Below are 8243 nucleotides of genomic sequence, written 5' to 3' on the forward strand. Positions count from 1 at the left end.
AAGAGTTTAGAAATTCAAATATCTAATTTTACCATAATTCATAAACATGTAAAACTCAATACCTTGTGAGAGAAATACCTTCCACTGTCTAAGGAAGATGTGAAAACTGGAAGAGTTTGAAGGGAAGGAGAGGAACAAAAAGTCAGGCAGATAAGTCATGACCATTCCCTTGAGTTCAGAATCATCATCAGAGCATCAAAAGAAGAAAGAGGTGAATTGGGGGGAAATTTCAGAGCAAGATACCTTGTTCCTCGTGTATCTAGTCACACATTGGGACTATTTTAAGCCTAATTTGAGATGCTTCATATTTAATTGTATCTATGAGCTGAGGTGAGCAACTCTATGAGGGGGATGGAGAGTAGACTTTGGGTTCTCCATACTGGATATACGGAGTGGAGGGAATGCAGAGGGTCCTAGAAGCTCTGGAGAAGGTGTAGGTCCAAAGAGCCCAAGCAGATCACCAGAGGAGCCATAACAGATGCAGTAGCTTCATGAGCCAAGTTCAGGACCAAGACCTCAACAGTAAGTATAAGCATGATGATACACAAGGCCAGATGGGCTCAGACCTATGTGAATGGACACTGGGATGTGAGTGCCCAAAGACTAAACCATATCAGCCAGTCCACGGAAGGGACCACTGTGGGCCCAGAGATGATTACAAACCCAAGAAACCCTGTCTCATTGCCATGAGGACCTATAAACTTCTCATTATTCCCATATGTTAACTTGACTAGAAAAATGAGGATGGTTGTGAGGAAAGGGGCAGAAAAATGCTAGAAGACACCATTTTCCCCAAAGAGCCTTCTTCCAACTGAAATAGGCTATTCAAATCCCCCAAACAAAATCAGTGGCAATAAAAAAACCTCAAGAAACAGTTGTAGATACACATATACTGCATGAATTGGGTCGTGTAAAATATAGATTAAAATATAAATGTCTGACCTTGCTAAGAAAAAATAGTAAGATGATGATCAAAAGTAAATTATTCCAGAAACCAACAACAACAATAATAATAAAGTACCATTTCCTTTCATCATCAACAGGTGATAGAAAGAAATATGAAAAAAAAAAGTACTTAAAACACAGGAAGAGATGATCATTTATTTTGTTCTTAATGACATGAGTTTGCCTCATTTATCCTCGGCACAATCAATATAGAATGAGGATATCCAAATTAAGATCAAGGAAAGAGTCTCCTGACCAGGGACTTAAGATGAAGGGATAGATCTGCATTGTTTCCCGGGTTCCAGTAGAAAATAGATGGGACCATGGACAGGATTAAGGGAATGAGAAGGTGAGTCATCTGGAGACCAGCAACAGTGAGAAGCTGTTACCATGCCTTGATCAAAAGGGACAATGGGAGGGAATTGTGTGAGAGATCCTGGAGAGAGCTGGGGATATGGAAGAGACACCATCTATGGGGACAGAACTTAACCTCTCTCTTTCCCTCCTTCCTTTCTACCTCTTGCTGATAGTTCCCATTGACCAAATCCAGTGGGAAAGTAGAGGTGAAGGAAGCCCAAGTAATGCAATTTACCAGGATCATTCTTCTAGGGACAAGAAGGAAAGAGACTAGATCCGAGGGTGGAGGAGGGGTGGCAAACGGGGAATAGCTAGCACTCTTCTAATACACAAACTTATACCAGACTGCCTCCTGAAACAGAGGAGATTTAGAGTGCCTGATGCCTTAAGCAGAGTCTCTGTATTTCGTGTGATGTTCTAAAACCAGAAAAGAACTGTACCCCAAGAGCTGCACTTGGGTGGCCAATAGAGTACCTGAAAAAAAATTGTTTTTTTCAATTTTCCAAAGAAATTAAGAAATTTCCATCATCCTCCCCAAGGCTGTGATGTCAGACTGTTTTAGTCTCAGCTAAGCTACTTCAAACATTGTCACGTATTTCTATAAACTTGAGCTATGGGAGTTCTGCTTTCACAGTTTCAATATACAACGTGGAGGCAAAGGCTGTGTCTATATGTCATGGATGTTCTGGTCACAAGACACACCACCACAAGACTGAAAGACAAGCCAACGGGCCCTGCCAGACCAAGCTGACCTCGTTTTGCAAGGCTGGCTTTGGGGGATTTTATTTTAAAACCTGAATATTTATACAGTTTGCATTCTTTAGGAGGTGATAGATTCTATTAACCTTCAAGAGCTCTCATTTGCTTTATCTTTTTGTTAAGAGAAGCCAGGCTGCCTGGCTTGGAGGACCTAGCTGACTTGGCTTAGTTTAGTTGTACCTGTTGTTATTAAACACAGAGCAGAATTATTTTAAGTTCAATTTTTACATTAAACATAATAATTTTGGTATGTTTGGATTCCTGAGAGTTCTTTGGACACTATAATTTATTTCATGTTCTGATACTGCTCCTCTCCCTCCCCCTTTTGAATTCCATGCTCTATCTGAGGGAGCTGATGAGAAGGGGTGAGTAAGGGGCAACTGCGGCAGGGAATGGGATGAGAAGAAAATATCCCCAAGATTCCTGGTTCCCTCTGTCACCCTGAAAAGGCTGGAGAGATGGATCTGATTACTTTGACTAGAATTGAGAGAGAAGAGTTGAGAGATGTGAAAGGTTATCCTTCCTGTTAGTCTCTCTCCATAGATACTTCATTTGGATCCTAGTAACTTTGGCAGAATAACTTTCACAGCCCTTTTTACAGTTTGCACACATACAGCCTAGGTGCTGGAATTATCCTGAGTGGACATTCAGGTCTTACCTGCTGCATGACTGCAGGCAGATTGCTTACTATCTTTGGGGTTATGCACATCTTCCTGTTCAGAAAGGGGTGCTGTGCTGATTGGCGCTGAGGCATGAGCTGTGCATTACTGGTCCAGGCTCAGGTGATTATAAAAACTTAAAGCTTTTCGGCAATTTGACATTGCTGCTGCACTCAACCACATGATCCTTGAACTCATCTCAATCAAGGCACAGATGAAAAATATAGGTGTGTGACAGCACGGGAAAAGAAAAACAGAAAAAACCCCACCTTGTTCTTCCCTGGAGAAAGTTTGAAATGCTCAGGGAGGGATGATGCTATCTGCCCCTCTCAGATAATGCATGTGAAGCATAGCAGCAGTGCCTGGCATATTGGAGGCATTCAAGAAAGGTCAGTTCCTTTGATTACTCTGTTCCAAAGAATACTCAGAATCCTGCAGTCAATACTTGAGATCCATAAACTCTGACCTCACTCTTGCAGAAAATACGAAGGTAATCTCTACCAATAAGCTGCCTTAAGAGACTTTGTATGGAAGGAAAGATGTGCACATGACCCTTGTCTCCAAATTTATTGTTTATAGATCATATGGGATGGGGCTGTCTTCTAGAGTCCACGTAAGAAGTTACTCATCTCTCACTCTAGAATAGGGCCCCATTCCATATGATCTATAAACAATATTTGTTTCAAATCAAACCTTAATTAATATGGCCAACTTTTGCATTTGTGGGGGATTGGTTCCAGGGCCTCCTAAGGAAACCAAAATCCAAAGATGCTCAAGTCCCTTATATAAAATTATGTCGAATTTGCATATAACCTACACATATCCTCCTTACTTTTAAAATAATCTCTAGATTGCTCATAATACCTAATACAATGTAAATTCTATGTAAATGGTTGTTATACTGTATTTTTATTTGTATTGGTTTTATTGTTGTGATGTTATTTTTCAAATTTAAAAAAATATTATTGAGCAATTGGCTGAATTGATGGGTACAGAAACCACAGATAAGAAAAGCTTACTCTATACTGTGACCATTTCTAAGGAGCTGAGAAAGTTTTCCAACTGAATCTTGGATATTTGCTGCAGACAATTCATACTTTTGCATTGAATGACCTCTTTTGGGTGTCTTGAAAATAAAAACAATCAACAAGTTTAAGTAGCAAAGAGGAAACAGGGGTTCAGAGTTGGGCGCGCCAAAGCCCAACCCCTTTACTTTTATCACAACAGTAGCTTTAGCTCTAAAGGATTTTATATTTTAGAGACGTCTTAGGTTCACAACAAAATCAAGCAAATTTCATATACCTCCTGCTCCCACATGCACAGTCTTTCCCCATTGTCCACATCCCACACACTCACACAGTGCTACGTTAGTTACAATCAATGGTCCTACACTGACACACCATTATCACTCAAAGTCTATAGTTTACTTACTTTAGGGTTAACTCTTGGTGCTGTTCATTTTATGGTTTTGGACAAGTATATTATGACATGAATCCACCAATATAACATCAAACACAGAGCTTTTAAGTATTCTTATTTTGAATTCTGACATACCTCAATTATGAGATGTCAAAGCTACAGGCAAATTGCTGATCCAATGTAGCATAAAGCATCTCTTGGACCATGTCTAATCTTGTGCAAAAAAGAAAACGTTCCAATCCTATGACAAGCTTGCTGATGGAAGAGAAGCTTGACTCGAAACCACTTGGCTCACCAACTCTATCTCTGCTGCCTCATACATACTGCACAGTATCTATGAAGGAGACTGAAAGAACTTGGAAATTTTGGAAAGCTGTAAAGTTCACCAAAGCTCTGGCCAGTGTATTTGTTAAACCTGCTTTCCAATGACTGCTTGTGTACACCACTTCAGAGGGACATAATGAGCATGAAATTCAATTATACAGGCACTCGCTTAACCATCTCAACCAGAATTGTGTCCCTAATCTTTATTTTGAAGATAAAGTTAAAATCTAAAGCTACTCTCCTTATGATGGCATTTTATTCCCTTTGTAACTCCGCCAAGAGAATTCCCTTAACCTAAGGCTCTAAACTTCAAAGTCAGTTCTCCTCTTAGCTGCTGTCCTGCTTTTGAACCTGATTTTATGTTGTCTATATACTGAGAGAAGTTGACTAAACCTAGCCCACCAATAGGACCTCAGGAGCACAGCCTTGGGGAAAGATGAGCTGCTACTGAGGTCTGGGAAATGCTGGGCTGAGTCTCACAGAGAGAGTGGGCACCTCCTACTCTACTTGACCAGCCACTATACCTGGAAGTACGGTGACAGAGTGATGTTGGCCTTATGAGCTCTGGAAGACCCTTGCCCAGGACATGATGTGCTCTAGGCTTAAACTGAAGCTGACGGTCTAGAGCACCCACAAAAGAGCTTCTCTGAGGCTTCTATGTGGCTTCTTTTGAAATCGTCTGTTTCCACCTCTGCCAGGTGCTATCCTACACACTTAAGTATCACCCACAGGATTTGCATTTCACTTCCTCTGCCCTGCTTATGGGACTATGTCTCATTCACCTGTATGAATGACTCAGCACAAAGTCCAACAATGCCTGAGCCCCAGGCATTACCAATGCTTGGTTGCTGAATGATTGATTGTCTGTACCATCCTAAGTGTCTGCGTCCTTAGGATCCAGGCTGTGATGTTTGCCATCACAGTATCCAGGGAAATGATTCCCCCCCAGACTCTTTCCCTTTGCTTTTCCTACTACCTCTCATCCTGTAAAAATTGCAGGACTGTTCCTACAAACCCAAAGTCATCCATGGACCTAAAGCATTATTCTGTACCTCCCAGTATCATTTAACATCTTTTAAGAAAAAATGCCATTGAAAATCCAAGTATTTTATTTTTTTCACTTGCGTAACCTGTTTTTCAAAATGTGAAGATTTATAATGGATGATAAGCAGAGTTCATAGGGTTTCTACTGAATGGAAGATAAAGGTGGACTGAAATGAGTGAAGAAAGAAGCTCAGTTTTTAGGTCAGATATCAGGAAAAACTCCCTGATGGTCCATTCCTATATGCTAGAACAAGACCCATTAAAGAGCCATTACTTAAAAAAAAGGAGAGAAAACTCCTTTATAAAACTTATTTGTGCAATATTTTCAAAAGGTTTAATTCAGATATCATACTTTCAGAGCTAAAGGATGGATGTCCATCTGCCAAAATCCTTCTCATCCTTCAAGGCCCACCTCAGATGCCTATGGAATGCTATTTTGTTCTCTATATGGTACTTGCAATTCATCAACACTTACTTATTGGACACCTACTATTTCCTGATACTCTCCTAGTTTGAGGGGACACAGAAATGATCCTGAATTCCTTCTGTCATAGAGCCCACACTACCAGGGACAGGGGACATCCTCATGATAAACAAGGAAACAAATCCACAAAATATTTTTATCTAATTGTAGGTGTCATGGGAAAACAAAACAAGGTAAGGAGACTGAGAATGACTAGAGCCTGGAGGGATGGAGAGCGAGCCCTCTGTGAGGAAGAGACCATGAGCCAAGACCTGAGAAAGCCAACCATGCTTAGCAGTGGGCGAGCTCATTCCAGAACAGGGGAAGAGCAGGTGAACTTGGCATGTGTGAGAAGCACACACAGTGCAAAGTGAGTGGTATTCTCTGAGCTCCCATGCAGAGTCTTGCTAGTCTGTGTTCCTTCTTTAAGCATCTTTTTCTTCATTTAAAAAATTTTTATGGATACATAATATTTGCACGTGTTATTTTGTCATTGCATGTGTTATTTTGTCACATGTATAGAATGTGCAATGATCAAGTCAGGGTATTTAGGATATTCATCACCTTGAGCATTTATCATTTCTATGTATTGACAACATTTCAAACTTTCTCTTCTAAATATTTTGAAATATAAAATTTGTTGTTGTTAACCATAGTCACCCTACTCTGCTATCAAATGCAAAAACTTATTCCTTTTATCTAACTATGCTTTTATTCATTAACTGACCTCTCTGCATCGCCCCTTCCCTCACATATTCTTCCCAGCCTCTGGTAACCACTGTTCTAGTGTCTACCACCATGAAACCAACCTTTTTTTAGCTCCCACATATGACTGAGAATATGCAATATTTGCCTTTCTGTGCCTGGCTTACTTCACTTACCATAATGATATCCAGTTCCATCCATGTTGCTACAAATGACAGGATTTTATTCCTTCTTATGGCAAAATAGTATTCCATTGTGTATATGTGTGACATTTTCTTTACCCCTTCTCCCACTGGTGGACATTTAAGTTGATTCCATATCTTTGCTATTATGAGTAGTGCAATAATAAACACAGGGGTGAGGGTATCTTTTTGATATTTTAAGCATCTTTAAAAATAGCCTGCTAAAAGTCTTGGCATTCACCAGAGAAACTGTAAACATTGCTTCAATAAATGAGTAATGAAGGCAGGGGATCATAACCCACGCTGTCTCAATCCTCAATGACTCAAGCCCTGTCCTATGTAAAAAGGACCTCCAATTCCCCACTTAAAGGTTTAACCAGGTATTTTCAGGAGATCTTGAGGGAGTCTCACAGCAAGCCAAAAAATGTCTTTCCAATTCGGGCTCCTCTTTTTACCAAGTCCAAAGTAGAGCCATACATACCACTGTGCCTATAGCCAAGACAGCAGCATTCAGGGTAAGGGTGATAGTCACTCTTTTTCCCAAAAGAGCATGCCATTGAGATGCCAATGTGAGGCGGTGCTCCTTACAACTTCCACTGAGTTATAGGCACAGAACTAGGGAAAAACACTTCTTCCACTCAGTGCCTTTCTCACCTAGGATTCTACTCTTGCCTTAGTGCCCACTGAGTCTTCTAAGGAGTTGGAACCTTCAGTTTCTGCCTGAAGCCCTGTCGCTCCTGAGCTCAGACCCCAGACCTCATCTACCAAAGCCATTGGATTTTTATTTTATTTTATTTTTATTAAATCAATGTTTTTTATTATGGTTTTGTGGGGTACAGTTAAGGGTTAGGTGTACAATTACGTTTCATTCAGGCACCCTGTTGATAAGAGGTGTTTCCCCTTCCCCAGACAGATATTTGCTGTTAATTCCATCCCCCTCTCCCCCATAGTTTCCCAGTACCGTCAGTCATTTTCTTATAGTATTACATTGGATGTTCAAGGTCCATTATATGAGTGAGAACATGTGATACTCGGATCTTTGTTTCTGTGAGAGGTCACTCAGTATTATAGACTCAAGTTCCATCCAGGTTGCTGCGAAATGCATGATTTTGTTCTTTTTTTATGGCTGTGTAGTATTTCATCATGTATATGTACCACATTTTTTTAATCCAGTCCTCTTTTGATGGGCAGCATGGTTGCTTCCAGGTTCTTGCTATTGTGAACAACGCTGCGATAAACATACGTGTGCAGGTATCTTTTTTATAGAGTGATTTGAGTTCTTCAGGGTATATTCCTAGTAGGGGGATTGCGGGGTCATATGGGAGGTTGATATTTAGAGCTTTTAGGAATCGCCACACTGCTTTCCACAGAGGTTGCACTAGTTTA

Source organism: Carlito syrichta, unplaced genomic scaffold (genome assembly GCF_000164805.1).
Source record: "Carlito syrichta isolate Samal-C Ts95f unplaced genomic scaffold, Tarsius_syrichta-2.0.1 Scaffold308060, whole genome shotgun sequence".
Lineage (NCBI taxonomy): Eukaryota > Metazoa > Chordata > Mammalia > Primates > Tarsiidae > Carlito > Carlito syrichta.